The sequence below is a fragment of the Squalius cephalus genome, assembly GCF_949319135.1.
Source record: "Squalius cephalus genome assembly, chromosome: 6".
Taxonomy (NCBI): domain Eukaryota; kingdom Metazoa; phylum Chordata; class Actinopteri; order Cypriniformes; family Leuciscidae; genus Squalius; species Squalius cephalus.
The window spans coordinates 37,421,228-37,443,328 of NC_137127.1; the positions used below are offsets into that span (position 1 = coordinate 37,421,228).

The following is a 22,101-nucleotide window of genomic DNA, read 5'->3' on the forward strand; positions in this document are numbered from 1 at the left end:
TACCTTGGAGGAAGCTTGAGCGGTGGAGAAGAGGAAGTGGGGCTGGCAATGGACGCGAGACTGTGAGTGTGGGAGGAAGAGCACGCTGATTCAACTGGAGGAAGGAAATCCTTGTACAGTAAGATCGCTGGTGAGAGACTGTGAGTAGTTCAACCGATCTCCACCCTTTCTCTCTCTTGTCTATGGGACTTCTTGATGAGAATGCCAGGTCAGGAAATGGGCGACAGCCATATGTATTTCCCACTGAGTGTTGAATTGCAGTGATGAAGGATGTGATGCACTGTTTTGATGTGTGAAGTGTGAACTTAACCCCGCTGGATGTCTATTACTCGCCTGTGTGTTCTATCATGTTCTAAGACGTGGGAAGAGGCTAATACTGTTGTACTCCACAGAGACTTGAGTGTACTATCTGTCAGCCCATTGTGAAGAGAGACACGTAGGTGAATGCTTAACTGACTGCTTTGCAGTAAAATCCTCCAGCCGTAAGTTCTCTGTCTGTCATTACTGAAGAAGAGGATTACGTAACGTTTCCCTGTCACAAGCTCTGTGTCTGCCAGCCCTTTAAGAGGAGTGCATACCTGAATATTCACCTGACTGCTTTGCAGTGAAGTTCCTCCAGCCTAACGTCTCCCTGTCACAAGCTCTGTGTCTGCCAGCCCTTTAAGAGGAGTGCATACCTGAATATTCACCTGACTGCTTTGCATTGAAGTTCCTCCAGCCGTAAGTTCTCTGTCTGTCATTACTGAAGAAGAGGATTACGTGTCTGTATATTCACCTGTCTGTTTTGCAGTAACGTTTCCCTGTCACAAGCTCTGTGTCTGCCAGCCCTTTAAGAGGAGTGCATACCTGAATATTCACCTGACTGCTTTGCAGTGAAGTTCCTCCAGCCTAACGTCTCCCTGTCGTAAGCTCTGTGTCTGTCAGCCCTTTAAGAGGAGTGCATACCTGAATATTCACCTGACTGCTTTGCAGTGAAGTTCCTCCAGCCGTAAGTTCTCTGTCTGTCATTACTGAAGAAGAGGATTACGTGTCTGTATATTCACCTGTCTGTTTTGCAGTAATGTTTCCCTGTCGCAAGCTCTGTGTCTGCCAGCCCTTTAAGAGGAGTGCATACCTGAATGTTCACCTGACTGCTTTGCAGTGAAGTTCCTCCAGCCGTAAGTTCTCTGTCTGCCATTACTGAAGAAGAGGATTACGTGCTTGTATACTCACCTGTCTGCGTTGCAGTAACGTCTCTCTGTCGCAAGTTCTGTGTCTGCCAGCCCTTTAAGAGGAGTGCATACCTGAATGTTCACCTGACTGCTTTGCAGTGAAGTTTCTCCAGCCGTAAGTTCTCTGTCTGTCACCTGTAGAAGAAGAGGATTACGTGCCTGTATACTCACCTGTCTGCTTTGCAGTGAAGCTCCCCAGCCGTAAGTTCTCTGTCTGTCACCTGTAGAAGCAGAGGATTACGTGCCTGTATACTCACCTGTCTGCTGCGCAGTGAAGCTCCCCAGCCGTAAGTTCTCTGTCTGGCACCTGTAGAAGAAGATTACGTGCCTGTATACTCATCTGTCCATTTCCCGTTGTGAAGAAGAGTACGTACCCGAAACACGCACCTGAGCCGTCCTGCAGTAGCCTCCTCCCAGTCGTGAGCCTCGACTCATCCCTTCCACTGGAAGACAGCGAAGCCACTCACCAGAGCACTTCCCTTTACTGTATCCTGTGGGCCTTTGGTGGGTTCGTCGGACGGAACGACCCTGCCCAGAAAAACTCACCCATTTGAACTTTCTTACCCACTTTTATACTTAATAAAATACTGATTCTTTGAAGTCCTGTTTGTTTGTCATCCTTGCTTGTCCTCTGTCCGACTCCCCAAGGGTGGTAACGGGTCTCGAGGAGGATAAAGTAACAGGACATCCTACTATGTTAAATTTGTAGTGTGAGAGGTTTTGTGGGTGGTTTTTTGAACCGATGATTAGTACCTCTGTCTTGTCTGGATTTAATAAAAGAAAATTGCGCGTCATCCAATCTTTTATATCTTTAACACACTCTGTCAATTTGGATAATTTAGCGTTTTCATCTGGCCGTGATGAAATATAGATTTGAGTGTCATCAGCATAACAATGGAAACTAATTCCATGTTTTCTTATAATATTTCCAAGTGGCAGCATATATATTGAGAATAACAGAGGGCCTAACACAGATCCCTGCGGCACTCCATAGTTTACTGGAGTTATGATCGATTTTTCACCATTTAAATAGACAAAATGGTAGCGGTCAGATAAGTATGATCTGAACCAGCTTAATGCTTGTCCTTGAACACCAGTATAATTTTGTAGTCGATCTAAGAGTATTGTGTGATCTATAGTATCGAACGCAGCACTAAGATCAAGTAAAACTAGTATTGAGATACAGCCTTGGTCAGAAGCTAATAGTAAATCATTTGTGATTTTAACGAGCGCAGTTTCAGTGCTATGATGCGGTCTGAATCCAGACTGAAACTTTTCATAGATGTCATTTTCTTGCAAGAAAGAGCCCAGTTGGGCGGATACAACTTTTTCTAGTATTTTAGACATAAAAGGAAGATTTGAAATGGGTCTATAATTTGCTAGGTTATTATGATCTAATTGTGGTTTCTTAATGAGTGGTTTTATAACTGCCAATTTAAATGTTCTTGGAACATGACCTAAAGATAAAGATGAGTTAATAATATTGAGGAGAGGCTCTTCCACTACAGGTAACACTTCTTTCAGTAGTTTAGTGGGTATAGGATCTAATAAACATGTTGTTGTTTTAGATGAAGTGATAAGTTTATTTAACTCTTTTTGTTCTATAGTTGTAAAGCACTGTAATTGTTCTTGTGGGGTGATAGTTGAGGCTGAATTATAAGGCGCGATTGAGGACTGAACGTTTACAATTGTGGTTCTGATGTTTTCTATTTTCTCAGTGAAGAACTTCATGAAATCATTGCTATTAAACTGTAACGGAATATTTTGTTCAGGTGACATCTGTTTATTTGTTAGTCTAGCCACGTTGTTAAATAAAAACCTAGGATTGTTTTGGTTGTTTTCTATTAGTTTGCGGAGGTGCTCAGCCCTGGCTGATTTTAGGGCCTTTTTATAACGTGACATACTGTCTTTCCACGCGATTCTAAAGACCTCCAAATTAGTTTGCTTCCATCTACGCTCCAAACTACGGGTTTCTCTCTTTAGAACATGCGTAGTATTGTTGTACCAGGGTGCTTTACTTTTCTCTCTGATCTTTTTTAATCTAATGGGTGCAACAATATCCAATTTTCCAGAAAGAATGGTGGTCATAGTGCTAGTTTCATCGATTTCGTGTCGATAGATGAAACTGTTTTAGTATACCGCAGCAGCAAAGTTGAGGCATGAAGCCAAAATGACTATTCAGGCTTTATCTCTGCAATGTCTTGACATATTGACACCAAACTTTTCATGTGGCATTGCCCCCTCACTCTGACCACACCACATCAATTTTGTAACTGCGCCACCTATTGGTCAAACGTGACTGTTACGATTCTAAAGAATCACCACAAATAAGGAGGGAACGAATGCATTTAATTTGCTCAAAGCTGCGCTTTATTTCACACTATTAGACTTAAGCCGAAATTCGGCCGTCCACAGCCATCGATAACGACGTGAAAACACCAGGAACCCCCACCAGGTTCCACGCCGAACCAGAGCAGAAGCCCCCCTGCCAAAAGAACCCAACAGCTTTTGAAGAGCACGAAGAACCTGCGCACCGGTGCTCCCAATCACGCCGCAATCAGCCATTCACCTGCAAACAATAATCACACAAAACACACGCACACATACAAAACAAGGAAGGACCAACAAGGACGTCACACCTTCCCCCTTAAAAAAAACTCTGTACTTAGGAACTTCTATGTATCCAAGCATATTGAGGTCACTCTGATCCTGTATCAGAACACTTCTCCTTCGCTTCCGTACCATCAACATTCCCCAACCTGGAACCTAGACAAGAGCACAATAATAAACACAAGACAGAGTAATACATTAACTCTCAAGACACAGGTGCCTGGGAAAATGCGTCCGCCAAAACATTTTCGGTTCCTTTTATATGGCAAGTTATAAGGTTGTAGAAACAATGCCCAGCGCATCAACCTCTGATGTGGATTCTGAAGGGTTATCAAAAACATAAGAGGATAGAGAAGAGAATAGTTCAGCTGATATGACAAGAATTTTATCAAAAAACAAGGTAGAATACTCCCAAATTAACTCAGCCAATTCACGACACTTTTCAATGGGAAGATGTTCAAGGAACACTGGCAAATTTCTCAAAGTTTCCGAATTACTTAACCGAGGACATATAAAGCAGTCTTCCGGTTCCAAGACCTCCTCACAATCCGTCAAAGGTAACTCATCCTGTGATGAGCCCTGATCCGCGGACAAAGCAACCGATTCGATTTTATGGGACGATACCCATTCCTCCCGCACATAATCTGCCTTATGTTCCTTAATCAACTCACCCTGAGACACATAGAGAAGAGTACGTGGCCAAGAGCCTTCCTCCGCCAAAGGCGGTTCGCCACTTTTTGTAGTTGCAACCGTTCGACTAGCAGCACGCGCAACCCCACATGCTGAAAAACCATCAGATAAACTCTGCACACTCTCCTCAATATCCCCAGAAGAAACAGGTTTAGATGAAACAACCAAAGGTAAGGACACATTACTCCAAACCCGCCCCCCAGCCAGATTGTTACCCAGAATCACTGAAATTCCTTGTACTGGGAGAGCTGATCTCACACCCAATTCAACTTCGCCTTGAATTAAATGGGAATACAAAACAACCCTATGTAAAGGTACAGACATTTCAGTCATACCTATTCCACGAATCAACAGTGAATCACCAGTAAATGTTCCACTTGAGAAAGGCAGTACCGATCCCAGAATAAATGAAGCAGAAGAGCCAGTGTCTCGCAAAATTTTCACCGGAATTTTCTCACCCTGCAATAGAGATACAAAACCATCAAAAACAAACGGTGAAAAATTTGAATTTGAACAAACCATTTTGCCAATTTCTTCAACACCTGACGTAAGACAAGAAGGAACCAAGCCATCAATTATGGGTAGTACAGCCGCTAATGCCGACGGCTTGGCCACACTATAGCGGCTTTGATCTTTCGCTTTCAGTACAGGGCAATCTTTTTTCCAGTGACCATGATCGAGACAATAGTTGCAAATTAAAACCAAATCAGGTTTACCAACCAATCTCGTATCCCCAGAACCTGAGGATATAGACATATTTAAAGACTGATTCGACGATGGTAACTTTTTCCCAGTACATTCATTTTCCAAACGGCCAACATCAAAGCAGGACCTGTGTATCAACTCATATTCATCTGCTAAAACTGCTGCTTCAGCCGCTGTAGACACCTTACGCTCTGCAATATAAATAGCCGTTTGACTCGGTAGCGTGTTCTTAAACTGCTCCAAAACAAGCAAATCCATAAGCTCCTCATAAGACTCCACCCCAGATGCATTACACCAACGTGTAAAACACAATCCTAATTCACGTGCCAATTCAACGTGTGTTTGAACAAAACGTTTCCTTAACCCACGAAATTTCTGGCGATATGCCTCCGGAACCATTTCATAAGCTTTAAGAACCGCAATTCTTAAAGTACACCTTCTCATAACTCTGACAATCCGACCAGCTTAAAGCAGAATAAGCTCTCTGCGCCTTACCCATCAGAACACATTGCAACATCAGGGTGCGTTCTGACTCAGGCCATTTTTGTTTGTCCGCAACACGTTCAAATAATACAAAAAAAGTATCTACATCTTCCTCATCAAACAAGGGCATAAGCCGCAAATTTGCTGCCACATTAAAATTAGAAGAAAATTCCACAACCACAAAAAAAGTGCCCTGGAGATCCAACTTCACACCCTCCCTAAAAAAAAAAAAAAACTAAGTAGACCCTAAACTTCAAGCATACAGTGGCGGGTTTTTATGCACCTGATACCGCAAGTCGAGCAGAACAACCAATTAAATCGGCGATTCCCTCCAACCTCGGCGTGCTCCCGAGACTATGCTCTAACCACTGATCTGCCCAAAAATAACAAACTAAAAAAAAAAACAGACATACCCCGAAAGGAAATGCCACTAAATCCTAACAGTGAAGTCAGTCCCCAGGCCTCCCACTAAATCCCATACAGCTGTGGACAAAAAGATAATACTCAAAAATAAATGCACTCGTCTCTCCTACTAATTTTAACAAAACTAAATAAATTCCCCAATCCACTAACCAAACCATATTATAACAAGGAACACACAAATTAGAAATATCAAATAATCTCGACAAAACCAATCCCAATCAATACACCTCCAAAAAACAAATCAACAACTGTTGTCTACTTACCAAACTTAACGAAGAACAAGAAAAAAAAAAAAAACACCTAATAAAGATTTCGGACGAGCCCCCATTTGTTACGATTCTAAAGAATCACCACAAATAAGGAGGGAACGAATGCATTTAATTTGCTCAAAGCTGCGCTTTATTTCACACTATTAGACTTAAGCCGAAATTCGGCCGTCCACAGCCATCGATAACGACGTGAAAACACCAGGAACCCCCACCAGGTTCCACGCCGAACCAGAGCAGAAGCCCCCCTGCCAAAAGAACCCAACAGCTTTTGAAGAGCACGAAGAACCTGCGCACCGGTGCTCCCAATCACGCCGCAATCAGCCATTCACCTGCAAACAATAATCACACAAAACACACGCACACATACAAAACAAGGAAGGACCAACAAGGACGTCACAGTGACAAACCATTAAATCATATTATGAGTGACTGATGATTTTTTCACCCATTTTGCCTAAAATCATCTTTAAATGTCTTTAATTGCTCATTGTTGCAGTTGGTCTGACATTCCAAGACATGTTGGCATGTCTTATCATCTTCTTCCATCAATTATGGGTAGTACAGCCGCTAATGCCGACGGCTTGGCCACACTATAGCGGCTTTGATCTTTCGCTTTCAGTACAGGGCAATCTTTTTTCCAGTGACCATGATCGAGACAATAGTTGCAAATTAAAACCAAATCAGGTTTACCAACCAATCTCGTATCCCCAGAACCTGAGGATATAGACATATTTAAAGACTGATTCGACGATGGTAACTTTTTCCCAGTACATTCATTTTCCAAACGGCCAACATCAAAGCAGGACCTGTGTATCAACTCATATTCATCTGCTAAAACTGCTGCTTCAGCCGCTGTAGACACCTTACGCTCTGCAATATAAATAGCCGTTTGACTCGGTAGCGTGTTCTTAAACTGCTCCAAAACAAGCAAATCCATAAGCTCCTCATAAGACTCCACCCCAGATGCATTACACCAACGTGTAAAACACAATCCTAATTCACGTGCCAATTCAACGTGTGTTTGAACAAAACGTTTCCTTAACCCACGAAATTTCTGGCGATATGCCTCCGGAACCATTTCATAAGCTTTAAGAACCGCACTTTTAACCTTCTCATAACTCTGACAATCCGACCAGCTTAAAGCAGAATAAGCTCTCTGCGCCTTACCCATCAGAACACATTGCAACATCAGGGTGCGTTCTGACTCAGGCCATTTTTGTTTGTCCGCAACACGTTCAAATAATACAAAAAAAGTATCTACATCTTCCTCATCAAACAAGGGCATAAGCCGCAAATTTGCTGCCACATTAAAATTAGAAGAAAGCAGCCCACTTTCCTCCCCTTCATCACTCTCACGCCACGTTCTTCCCTTACCTGCTTTCATAAGGTCAAGACGCTGTTGTTCCAGGTCTAATTTTCTTCCTTCTAAGACCTGCTGTGCAAACACGGTCTCCTGTTCTAGTTTTCTTTTCTCAATTTCCATCTGAAACTCCATTTTACGCTGTTCCATTTGGAGAAGAACTAATTCTTTTTGTTGATCAAAAGACAGCGTTACAGAAACGGGCATAATTACCGGTGACTCTACCAACCCCGCTACAGACGACATAAATCCTTCATTTATAAGTGCACTTTTTAAAACCGTTCGAATACTCTCTTTTAATTTTTTATCATTCGTGGAAAGACTAATATCATAATGCGCTGCAACTTCAATCAACTGATCTTTCGTTAATAAATTTAAACCCTGCTCAGAGGGACTTTCAATAAATCCACTTATTTCAATAGATGTCATATTTATTGATTACTTAAAATCAATAATTCCATACAAAAAAACTCTTTAAAAAAAAAAAAAGACATTTCCTGTACTTCCACAACCACAAAAAAAGTGCCCTGGAGATCCAACTTCACACCCTCCCTAAAAAAAAAAAAAAACTAAGTAGACCCTAAACTTCAAGCATACAGTGGCGGGTTTTTATGCACCTGATACCGCAAGTCGAGCAGAACAACCAATTAAATCGGCGATTCCCTCCAACCTCGGCGTGCTCCCGAGACTATGCTCTAACCACTGATCTGCCCAAAAATAACAAACTAAAAAAAAAAACAGACATACCCCGAAAGGAAATGCCACTAAATCCTAACAGTGAAGTCAGTCCCCAGGCCTCCCACTAAATCCCATACAGCTGTGGACAAAAAGATAATACTCAAAAATAAATGCACTCGTCTCTCCTACTAATTTTAACAAAACTAAATAAATTCCCCAATCCACTAACCAAACCATATTATAACAAGGAACACACAAATTAGAAATATCAAATAATCTCGACAAAACCAATCCCAATCAATACACCTCCAAAAAACAAATCAACAACTGTTGTCTACTTACCAAACTTAACGAAGAACAAGAAAAAAAAAAAAAACACCTAATAAAGATTTCGGACGAGCCCCCATTTGTTACGATTCTAAAGAATCACCACAAATAAGGAGGGAACGAATGCATTTAATTTGCTCAAAGCTGCGCTTTATTTCACACTATTAGACTTAAGCCGAAATTCGGCCGTCCACAGCCATCGATAACGACGTGAAAACACCAGGAACCCCCACCAGGTTCCACGCCGAACCAGAGCAGAAGCCCCCCTGCCAAAAGAACCCAACAGCTTTTGAAGAGCACGAAGAACCTGCGCACCGGTGCTCCCAATCACGCCGCAATCAGCCATTCACCTGCAAACAATAATCACACAAAACACACGCACACATACAAAACAAGGAAGGACCAACAAGGACGTCACAGTGACAAACCATTAAATCATATTATGAGTGACTGATGATTTTTTCACCCATTTTGCCTAAAATCATCTTTAAATGTCTTTAATTGCTCATTGTTGCAGTTGGTCTGACATTCCAAGACATGTTGGCATGTCTTATCATCTTCTTGCGCTTGGCCCCGATAATTGCTGCTTGCAGCTATATTTATAATTGATATTTTTATTAAATTATTTTATACTATTTTATACTATCTATTTGGAAAATGATCAACTTTTGATTGGGTGCTTTAGAGCAGTTTTCAAATGCAGGCAGCTATAAATAAGTATTTATTATTGATATGATTATTTCAGTTTTATTTTCACACTGTTGTTTGCTGATTGTTCCACAGCATCATCCACTGTTTTTCTCCAATGCATTCCCTGTCCGTGTAGTGAATTGCCAATACAGCTTTTAGTATTCAAGCGCATTTCCAGCCCAGGCTAGTTAATAAAGCCTGCCTTTACCACAGTGCTTGTGGTGTGTTACCTTAGCAATGATCTATTTTTTGTGGTCATTGTTTTGTAACTTTTGTAATTTTTATAACTTTGCACACACAGGGGAAGGAAGATTGTGTGATCATATGTACTGGTACTTTTGAGGCAGAGTAAAATGACCACAAATTATGCTGTCTGCTACACTTTGAAACTACCTTAAGCAGCTCGTCAGTTGTTCTTGTTTATACATGTGTAATGTTAATCTTTGTCCACACTGAAATTGTCCAAATATAAATAAATAAAGAGCCAACAGATAATCACTGTTTATCTTGGGACAGTGGCGGAGCCAGTGGGGTGTCCATTGTGGCACTGGACACCCCAGATTTCTGATTGGCCACCCTGGGTACAACACCAAAATTTGGTAGTTCGATGGTGATTGAAATTTAATTTTATCTCTTGTTAAAATAAGCATTTTGACGTATGGCAGTGCAGCACATTGTTATGGTATTTTAAGAGAATATTAACTTTAGCTGCAAGATATGAATATTTATGAATTTGAGACACTGTGTAAGTTAACGTTAGATTGCTCCATTAACATACAGACAGGTAATCAGATAAGAAAAATAAGACTTCCAAACTTAGCCTAGCAGACATTGTTTACATCTGTGCTAGTAATACATGCAGTGTCAAACTTAGAGGGTTTAGCTAATGTGGGGTAATGTGAAGTATCCCTTTTGGACCACACACTTAAACCTCTAATCAGCAATCATATGATTTATTCATGTTTTTTGATGCACACAAATTTTCTTTCATGGTCTATGGACCCCGTGAAGTAGCCTTTGCCACCCCCTGCCCACTTCATGTATACAATTCTAGTAACGCCACTGGGACTATCATCCCATTAGTGACATATCTGCTTATGCCTGACTAGGTAATTGTAAAGATTGCAATATGCAACTGTAGTTAGTGTAGTACAGCATTTTATTCTGAGCAATAAAATGGCAAGTGGAGTTGGGGAACAGCCTGAATGAGCACACAGGTGAAGGCCTCCAAGTGTTGAATACAAAGACTAAAGATTAAATAATGGTTTGCACTTTATTTATTTTTTTACAAAACAACAACTGTATTTTGAAAAATATATTGAAAAAGAAGAAGAAGAACTTATTATAAGAGAGCATGTGTCATCCATTCACCTCTATATCATTCTATGCATAGATTTTATTGCTTTACCTTGGTCTCAGACCCAGATTTATAATCCTAAAATAAGAAAATCTATGATATTAACAAATTATTAGGATTAAAACAATGATGATAAGCAAACCATTTTAATATTTATTTTGTGAAAATTCAAATTAATCCAAATTTGAATACACACACACACACACACACACACACACACACACACACACACACACACACACACACACACATATATATATATATATATATCAAGCTCTACATGATCACATTGTAAGACGATCAAATTTGTCTTAAATGTAATAACCTTTTTACTGTACAATACTTTGTATAGTGGGAATTAATCATCATCGAAGCTCAACAGGTGAAATGTGACTCATGAAACAGTCAAGCCCTCTGAGATCTTTATTTGTTCAGACAGAGACTTGCTACAAGGATAGGCAATCACAGATCTTAGGTCTAAAATTGCGGTTTAGCCATCATGACTTTGGGAATTGTCTGGCTTCCACCTCATCAATGCCAGAGAAAAGTTTAAAATGGAGTCTGACCATTTCTGGCACTCACCCTGTGTTTTTCGCTGTCCATCCTTCCAGCTAAGAGAACATTTAGCAAAAAATACCTGATGGGGTCCTATCATGCTCATGTGTGTCTAAAAGTGGACACAGGAAAAATTGATTCTGGAAAAATTGCAGTCCTTTCTGAGATATGTCGATGTCACACAATTTCAAACTGAATGAAATAAAAGGCATCTATTTGAAATAGGTCTCTGCTCTTCTGAAGAGAGTATCTTACCCCCTTCTGGTGGTGCATTAAATCCAGGCTCTGCATGTCCTGAAATTTGATTGCTTCAGGATAGATGTCTTAATACAGCCCCACTCTCAGCAGCACTAGAGTAAAAAAGTGTAGCTGTCAATCAAACCATCCTGTCCACAATGACAGATGGGAGAGGCAGGAGGCACTAATGGTGCTCCCCTCAGCACAGCAAAGCAGTGCACACAGAACTATACATCACCAGACTCCATCTGCTCCAGTATACAACAGATGAGACAAGTCTCATGATGGGAGGAAAAAAAATACAGAATGAGTGATTGTGATGGACACTGAATTGCTTAGACAATATTGTTGGTATAAAATAAACAACAGCTCTGTCTTACAGAACATTAAAATGCTAAAGAAAGATTGTAATAGCTGTACAAACCTCTATCAAAAACAGGAGGAAGCACTACATACACTACATCAGATCTCAAATCAATCCACAGTCCTAGGTGTACCTGCGGTGAATTCAGAATGTAGGATTATCCTTGAACAGTCCATTTCATTAAATGAACCCAACACCGTATTCCACAGTTTGGAACGATTCCCCATCGAACCATTAGTAAGTCATAAAACACAGTCTTGGTGCCGAGATGGCTAAAGGAGATGTCACCCCCCTTTCCCTTTACGTGTCTGTCTAATCTCATACCAGCGATGCCAGGACAGCAGGAAAAGATTTCTCTTTGTTCCCCAAACTTAAGACCAAATGGCCAAGAAACCCTGTGGTGACTCCAATGCATAAATCCACAGCCTTATCAGGAAACGAATAATGCTAAGGCATTCTCTTGTCGGTAGTTGCTGAAAGCAAACTAAAACATCAGTAACAATCAAGGACCAACCCATATCACATACACAAAAAAAAAATCAGAAACATCACCTCAGGTAAGTTATGATGACATATTCACAAGTCAAAAGTGTTTTTATGAAATTAGTTTTTGGTAAATCGATCCAAGCGGTAACACTGTGCAATAGTGGAATGACATTATTGCAATAGTTTAGCTAGCTAGAAAGGTCAGCTGCAATCTGTTAAGCTGAAACAATAACAACATTAATGCTAGTGATATAATGTTGATGAACAAAAACGCAACACTTTTGTTTTTGCCGCCATTTTTCTGAATACTGAGTTTTTGCCCCCGGTCTGAGTACTACCAGCCCTCAAAGTTTCAAGTCTCTACGACTTACAGTTCGATCTGCCCGATCAGTTTTCGATGGAGAATGCTGCATCATGGGAAAATTAACAATAACAATAGGGTTTCATAGCACGGCAACGATCACACTGTGAAGGTACCCACACTACGCACCAAAGAGGGCCCACCACCTCGAGGACGCCGGCCCCACCATCAGCACTCAGCTCCTGAACATACAACAAGGACAGAATACACAAAATTAACTACAGGTCATAATTACACACCATAGATCAGACTAACAACAAGGAAAACAAAATAACTTTACCAACAATGCAGTACTGATGAATAAAATGAACAACCAAACAACAAGGGAAATGAAATAACGTTGCAAAACAACGGCAGAACTGATAAATGAAATAAACAAACAAACAAACAACAAAGAAAATGAAATAACTTTGCAAAACAACAGTAGTGCTGGTAAATGTAATGAACAAACAAACAACAAGGGAAATGAAATAATGTTGCAAAACAACAGCAGTACTGATGAATGAAATTAACAAACAACAAAGAAAATGAAATGACTTTGCAAAACAAAGCAAATGAAATAACTTTGCAAAACAATGGCAGCAATGGTGCTCTGCGACGATAACCGCCCCTCCTCTCAATGATGCAACTCAAATAGCAAATGATAACATACACAAAAAAAAAAAAAAAAAAAACACCAAACCAAAATAAATTCACAATTAAGGGACAAGGACGCACAACCCACTCGAACAGTCACAACCAAATCACATAACAAACACATTCATTCATGGATACACTGGTCTGAGGGCAGGTGCTCAGTCGGCCACACAAGTGGCCTATGATACAGTTTATTCAGAAAGATGAGCTCAGTCCATAAGCTTGGACCCGGCAAATAGCTCAGCAGATAGGGGGACGTGCGCTAACAGCAGCTAAGCATAGCAGCAGTTGCTCTAAGGCAGGCCGCAAACGCTTCCTTGCTATGGTAGTTATCCCTGAGAAACAGCGCTTTGACACAAAGCTTGCAGGCAATGCGTGGCGTGCAAGGCAACAAGAGTACAAATGCGTTATTCCGTTCAATCTGATGTAAAATGGGGTAGCCGCAACACAGCAAGGAATTCTGCAACACCACCGAAAATTGGATGAACCCAAACAATACGAGCTTCCACAGCGTTGCGTCCTGCCCTAGGGGTATGTTCGAGTTATAACCTCTTCCTCCTGACATGATTGGCCACCAAAGACATACCACGAGCCAATCGCGAACCGGATAGAAAAGATAAGAGCCAATCATAACCAAATGGGGAGGAGGGACTGGATTCAACCCCAGTCCATCCTGACACATGCACAGCTTTTTTTCAGTTCATTCACCAATGCCATAAAACATGGACGAATATGTTTACTCACTCACTGGTTAATGCATGTACAGAGGGGAGATATTGTATCAATTATTTGATACACTGCCGATTTTGCAGGTTTTCCCACTTACTAAGTGTAACGATCACCAGCTGGAGTGCCCTTGAGAGCCACCAGAGGGCACTCCACATAAGACCATTATCACTCACAAACTACATTTCCCAGAACTCACTGCCCGGACTCATCATCACTTATCACTGATCACATTCACCTGTACCTCATTCACTGATTGCATTCACCTGTGTCTCTTCATCCTGTTAGTCTCAGTCTATATATACCTTTTTCATTCACTCACCGCGAAGTCTTGTTGTACTGTTAGTCTGCAATTCTGAGCGTTTTCCCTGGTTTCTTGTCTTTAGGTTTATTTGGATTTCTTGCCCCGTTCCCTGGATTACTCTTTTGCCTCTGGTCCCTGCCTGTTTTGATTGTTTGTTTGGACTGCCTACCTGTGTTTTGACCTTTTGCCTGTACATTGGATTACGCCTCTGGATTGCCCTTCAAATAAAAGCTGCATTTGGATCTAAACCTTCTTGTCTCGGAGCAGTTCGTAACACTAAGCATGTTGAAGTCTGTAATTTTTATCATAGGTACTCTTCAACTGTGAGTGACGGAATCTAAATCAAAAATCCAGAAAATCACATGGTATGATTTTTAAGTAATTAATTTGCAATTGATTGCATGACATAAGTATTTGATACATCAGAAAAGCAGAACTTAATATTTGGTACAGAAACCTTTGTTTGCAATTACAGAGATCATACGTTTCCTGACCAGGTTTGCACACAATGCAGCAGGGATTTTGGCCCACTCCTCCATACAGACCTTCTCCAGATCCTTCAGGTTTTGGGGGTGTCGCTGGGCAATACAGACTTTCAGCTCCCTCCAAAGATTTTCTATTGGGTTCAGGTCTGGAGACTGGCTAGACCACTCCAGGACCTTGAGATGCTTCTTTTACGGAGCCCTGGCTGTGTGTTTCGGGTCGTTGTCATGCTGGAAGACCCAGCCATGACCCATCTTCAATGCTCTTACTGAGGGAAGGAGGTTGTTGGCCAAGATCTCGTGATACATGGCCCCATCCATCATCCACTCAATACGGTGCAGTCGTCCTGTCCCCTTTGCAGAAAAGCATCCCCAAAGAATGATGTTTCCACCTCCATGCTTCACGGTTGGGATGGTGTTCTTGGGGTTGTACTCATCATTCTTCTTCCTCCAAACACAGCGAGTGGAGTTTAGACCAAAAAGCTCTATTTTTGTCACATCAGACCACATGACCTTCTCTGGATCATCCAGATGGTCATTGGCAAACTTCAGACGGGCCTGGACATGCGCTGGCTTGAGCAGGGGGACCGTGCGTGCGCTGCAGGATTTTAAACAATGACGACGTAGTGTGTTACTAATGGTTTTCTTTGAGACAGTGGTCCCAGCTCTCTTCAGGTCATTTACCAGGTCCTGCCATGTAGTTCTGGGCTGATCCCTCACCGTCCTCATGATTATTAATGCCCCACGAGGTGAGATCTTGCATGGTGCCCCAGACCGAGGGAGATTGACCGTCATCTTGAACTTCTTCCATTTTCTAATAATTGCGCCAACAGTTGTTGCCTTCTCACAAAGCTGCTTGCCTATTGTCCTGTAGCCCATCCCAGCCTTGTGCAGGTCTACAATTTTATCCCTGATGTCCTTACACAGCTCTCTGGTTTTGGCCATTGTGGAGAGGTTGGAGTCTGTTTGATTGAGTGTGTGGACAGGTGTCTTTTATACAGGTAACAAGTTCAAACAGGTGCAGTTAATACAGGTAATGAGTGGAGAACAAGAGGGCTTATTAAAGAAAAACTAACAGGTCTGTGAGAGCCGGAATTCTTACTGGTTGGTAGGTGATAAAATAATTATGTCATGCAATAAAATGCAAATTAATTATTTAAAAATCATACAATGTGATTTTCTGGATTTTTGTTTTTTATTCCGTCTCTCACAGTTGAAGTGTACTATGATAAAAATTACAGACCTCTACATGCTTTGTAAGTAGGAAAACCTGCAAGATTGGCAGTGTATCAAATACTTGTTCTCCCCACTGTACCTTCTTGTGCATGAGAAGTCTCCATAAATGTAGGTGTCAACAAAGCCACAAACACAGCAAGGCATCAGCAAAATATAGTAAATGCAGGACTGCAACATTTAGCAGGACTGCAAATATTTTTCAACAAACGCAGCAGGACTGGGTCCATGTACTTTTTGATCATTTAATTTAATGTTTGGAATGGAATAACGAGAAATGAAAACCAGCTCGTTTATTCGTTTTTTAGTTTAGTTTAAAAAAACGAAAAATGAGGTTTTGGCTCGATTTTTCATTTTTCGTTTGTGGTTTACAAATCGGTTTATGGGTTTATGGAACTTTAGACACAATTTTTATACTGTACAAACTGTGTTATCCCCTTAGCTAACTCTAATGTAACAGTTATGAGTAGGTCATCTACGGACATGTTACGGACATATCATGGTACCGTTCAGCCAATTATTGATTTTTATTTCCACTTCCCGTTTATCCAATGAGACGCAACTATTTGCACTGTATTTATCAATGGGAAATACATCATACTAAAATAATCTGTCATATACTGTGGCTCACATTAATGGGGTCGCTTGCAAGTCCCAGCAGCACGAATTACATGAGCAGCAACATATTCTGCTTCAAATATTATGCATAGTTAACAGTGAGTGGTGGTTTCAGACATTTAAAGTGCATTTGTCAGTGGCGAACTCGTACTGACTCTTAAGCTGTGTCCCAATGCAAAGGCTGCATCCTCCGAAGGCCGTATTTGAAGGCCGATTGCGTCACAGCGGCGCGACGAAGGATGTCCCAATTTCAAAGGCTGCACCCTTGGAAGGTCGCATTTGAAGGCCGATTGCATCACTGTGGCGCTATGAAGGCTGTCCCAATTCAATTCTGTATCCTTCGAAGGCGTATTCGAAGGTCGGTTGCGTCATCGCAGCGCGACGAAGGCTTCCCTGATTCAAAAGCGACGCCAAATGCACCCTTGGTTTCCCCGTGAAAGGAAGGATACATAAATGGATCCTTAACGGTCTATCCTACCCCATAAGTCATTGCACGCTGGTGAGGACAGCATTTTTATGGCAAATTCACATTTAAATGTAAGTATTATGTTTTCATTTACTCAAATAGCTAGCGAAACCACAGTTAAAAGCTACAAGTTTTTCTTTCTTATAAACTTCATTTTAACTCTTCGTCACCATTGCGTGGCTTCAAATTGCGGTCTGAAAATGACCATTTCTTTACAGGGGCTATTTGTAATATTTGTAATATTTGCACTAGTCTCACTTGTATATTATAAGAAATATCACTCACCCTATAAAGCCCACAACAATAAGAAAAGCAGTAGATAAGGCAATGGGGTTTCACTTTTATGTGTTTTTGTAGTGCTGTCATGCAAGCTATGTCTACAAAGGTTTTAACCAAATTTGAGAATCCAGAAATATGATTTCTTAAGTATTTTGTATGCATGTTCTGATGTGTCATATTTTGCAGTGTTAACAATGCACTAATGTTAAGATTGCACCCCTGTGTTAATATTTTTTAGAAGTACCCTTTTTTGATTTTTTAGAGCAATTATGGAGAAAATGGGTCTGCTGGGGAGGGTAACCGTAACTCACATACAGGCAAAAAAAAAAAAAAAAAAAAAAAAAGTAAGAAAGTTTATACATACGTCTTTGCTGAAATGTATTGTGTTGTTGTTGTTAACAAGCCATGGTTAATTTGCTCTGCCTTAGGATTGCAAGTGTCCTGGGACAGGTGAGGGTGTGAGTGGGAAACCCACTACTGAAACTTGGCCCTGGTTTGTCCTCATGAGGTGAGGTGTTGGGACAGAGGCATTGCACCAACCCCACGTCCTCATTGCCTCAATCCCTGAGGACACACCAGGGCCGAGTTCAGCAGTGGGTGCCCACAGTGAGGAAGAGCCAGGGTCAGCAGCACCAGCACGAGCACCAGCAGCAGCAGCACGAAGGCGGCGAGACAGAGAAGAAATGCAACTACAGAGAGAGGCAGAGGCGAGGAGAGTAGGGAGAGGATGGACAGGCTGATTTCTCTACTTGAGAGAATGATTGGAAAATATATATTTTTTCTATATATTTTTTTTTAACTTTTTTTCACTTACTTTATTAAAAGGAAAGAAAAATTCTGTACATTACAGTATTTATTTTTAAGCAACTTTAAATGTGTAAATAAAAGAGAATGAATTGTTCTGGACATTGTTTATTTTTGTAATGACGGATTTAATTTCTACATGAAACAAATTCATTCTATACCTTTTTTTTTCAAATAAAATTGTTAAATTAAAATCATTTGTTCTATTGGCTTCGTAAAAGTACTTTTTCCAACTATTTACAACATACGTTAAACATATCAGTAAAAGAAAATGAATTGTTCTGGACATTGTTTATTTTTGTAATGACGGTCATAATTTGTACATGAAACAAATTCTTCTACACCTTTTTTTTTTTTTACAAATAAAATTGTTAAATTAAAATCATTTGTTCTATTGGCTACGTAAAAGTACTTTTTCCAACTATTTACAACATACGTTAAACATATCAAAATCAACATAAACATTTAAATTTACAGTACATAAAATAAGAAAAAATGATGTAGACTTTTATTGAGCTGAGCAGGGAGACCCTGGTGGTGCTGCTGGACCAGGATGGGCTCCACAATAGAGACCCTGGTAAGGCCTCTCTGCTAGGGCCCGTTCTTCGTACGTCGCTAACTCAGTTAGCTGGATTTGATTGTTGACGAATTGGCATGATCTTGGATTGTTTGGTTCTTTGAAGCTCATCCTAGACTTGCTGTCATAGCAACAGGTCCGTAAGCTTAAACCTGCTCGGCAGCAGGCTTATTTCATGTAAACAGGATTAGACTGCGGCTTCATAAGCGGAGATACGGGAAGTCCAGCGTGATAGTGCACTTTCTGAGATTTTTTTTTTTTTTCTCGTGACTCGTGAGATCTCTATTGGAGATGCGGAGAACTTGATGGAAAGTGCTGTCTGTCGTGTCATTCGGAGTTTACCTGGCGCTTTTAGGTTTAAAAAACAGTTTTAGGTTTTTTTGTGGCATTTCCAAGCCACTTAAGACCCAATGTTGTAAAGCATTTTTTTTAAAGCAGTTTTTTTTAGGCTATCATAATTTTTTATGAAGATCATGCAATCATGACCATGCCGATTACAGTATATGTCACTCAGGCTTCACTAACGTGATTGGTAGACTATAGGCTAGACCATAGACTGCCATCAAGACCTCAATGAATGGGATTATGTGAACAGAAAGGGGGTTCACAATATGCAGCCCAGTTACTATTGTGATTCTTAATATTCCAGATTAGTAATATTATATCAAATAAAAAAGGCAGTTGACTAAAATCTTCCATATCACAAAAGTGAAAGCAAAATGGCCAGGATCTGTGCATGACTTAAGAATATTCAGAGATTCACATTTATGCTCATTATTTGAAAGTGGTATGGAAAGTTCCACAATTAAATATCAAGCTCACTGTATTACATACACTTATGCTGATCCTAACAGAACTGCATTTTTTCATAGGTGATTATGATATGTGCAGACAGGTGTTTTATGACCCCATTCCCTGACCCAAACCAGTTACAATGCAGCTCTAGCCAGGACAAGGGCACACAATGAAATGAACTTTGGCTAACTAAAGGGAAGATTTCAGTGTCTGAAAAGTCTGAGGGTTGCACACCTGACAGGGCCTGGGACATTGTTGCATGTGCCATATTACACAACATTGCCAAAAAAAAAAAAAAAAAACACTTTTCATTAAATGTTTAATAAAAGACAAATATGCTTAGTTCCTTGAGTTTTATTTCAGTTGTTCGTTGTAAAGAAAAGCCAGTGGTCAAGTGCCTGCAACAAGAGATATTAGACACATGCCTCATGCAACAAATAAAAAGGAAAAGTTGGCTATACACTGCCCACCTGTAGGCCTATGTCTCCTCTGTCTGTGCAAACTCTTCTGTAGGCCTTTCTGTAGACGTGGAATCCTGCGACTTATATTGTAGCCATAAAGCATACAAGTATAAATTAAGTAAAGTTATTTATGCACTTGCAGGTAGGCTAGTTCCTCCATATGACAGTTATCTGAGAGGGTTTATTCACTGTCCAGTGCAATGGAAACAAATGGACATTACAAAGTCTTATACTTTCTTTCCTTTGGAAAGTTAGAAAATGTCCACTTACTGCACATATTTCAGCCACCACTTTCTTGGGAACAGATACAAGTGTTGGTGTATTATGTAAAAGTGCACAAAAGAGGAAAACAAAATGTGATTACAATGAACAATGAAAAATGAGATCAATAACTCATGCCAAAATATTTTTACATTAACATAAGTTTATCAGTTTTCACTTTCACAAGTCAGCAATTCATCATTACTCAAGATTTAACAGTTGAAATGACTATACGGCCTTAATTTAATGTAGCAAAAATTATTTTACAGTGTAGGCTACTAAGATCTTTTTTTTTTCTCAGCCTTTTTCTTGGTTGCTTTTATAAACAGACAACCATTTATTTAACAGTGCCTTTTATAAAAGAGACTATAATATAACTAAAAATTACCATTATGTAGAATATTTTTGCACTTCACTTTTGTTCCCATGTTCTAGTGTGGTGACTCTGACATTACAATGAACAAAGTAATTATGCAATTATTAAAATACAAAAATATAGGCTATTAAGTGATAAAAACATCTAACATGGCCACTTCTAATGGATTTAAATTGTCTGCTACTTTTTGCCAGCCCTCTCTCCTGGCTTTTGCAGACTTTGAGGTGTTCCCTGGCGTTTTGATTAAACATTAAAATTCCGAATAAACTTCGACTATTAGTTCTTGCTCTGCTGAGGAGAAAAACTGAGCCTGCTCTTTGGCCACGCTGAACAGCCAATAGCAGCGTTGCTGATCAATGTTTCTACTATCGATACATATCCCCTTTTAAACCAGCGCATGAACGCGCAATTATCTCAGATAACTCAATCCAGCGATACTAATCATAAACAACAGGTGTGTTCGAAGAACCCAATTAGCCGGATCATGATTAGCACGATGATATCATCTTGGATGTCTCATTTGATCTCGGATGTTTTAAGCAACGTACGAAGAACGGGCCCCTGGTGGGACATCATCTGGGATGGTCTCCAGAGTGTTTGAGTGGATATTTCCACTATCCACTAAGTTGTCTACCAACAGGTTTTTTCTACCAACAATTCTGGCTCCATAGCTGTTTACTCAATTAGATCAAATGAATTATTAGGATGGCAGCTGTCCTCTTGCACCATTGCTTGGCGCCAGGAGAGGTAATCGGTAACACCTGGTTGCGCAATTAGGAAATCCTACGAAGGCTACATGATGCGTCCTTCGAAGGACGCATAGACTGCATCCTTGAAGTCTGCAGCCTTCGAAGGATGCAGCCTTCACATTGGGACACAGCTTTATTCTGCCTGACAGAAAGAAAAGCTTGTAGCCTACTGAAGGCGGAGCGTTTTGACCAATCAGATTAAAGGGGCGTTTCAGCACCGCCCACGTGTGCAAATGAAATATCGAACCCATAAACTGATTTGTAAACCACAAACGAAAAATTAAAAATCGAGCCAAAATCTCATTTTTCGTTTTTTAAACTAAACTAAAAAACGGATAAACGAGGTTGTTTTCATTTCTCGTTATTCCATTCCAAACAGGAAATGAAATGGTCAAAAAGTACACGGACCGGACTGCAACATTCAACTGATTTTCTCATTTACATTGAGAAAAAGTTTTTAAATATTTTGTAAAAACAAGACACTTTAAGCATAAGATTAATCTGAATAAACAATAAAATGGATAAAAA

At 40.4% G+C, this 22,101-nt stretch overlaps 1 long non-coding RNA gene across 2 annotated transcripts; it reads left to right on the plus strand.

Annotated features, from left to right (window-relative positions):
- The first annotated feature begins 528 nt into the window (after positions 1–528).
- On the plus strand, positions 529–1,264 carry LOC307160774. 2 transcript variants are annotated; one of them, XR_013821630.1, is made up of 3 exons: positions 529–720; positions 811–1,157; positions 1,248–1,264. It is a non-coding gene; the product is annotated as an uncharacterized lncRNA (long non-coding RNA). The 2 variants fall into 2 exon arrangements; XR_013821631.1 differs by lacking the exon at positions 529–720 and having other exon boundaries at positions 727–988; positions 1,079–1,157.
- Positions 1,265–22,101: the final 20,837 nt, after the last annotated feature.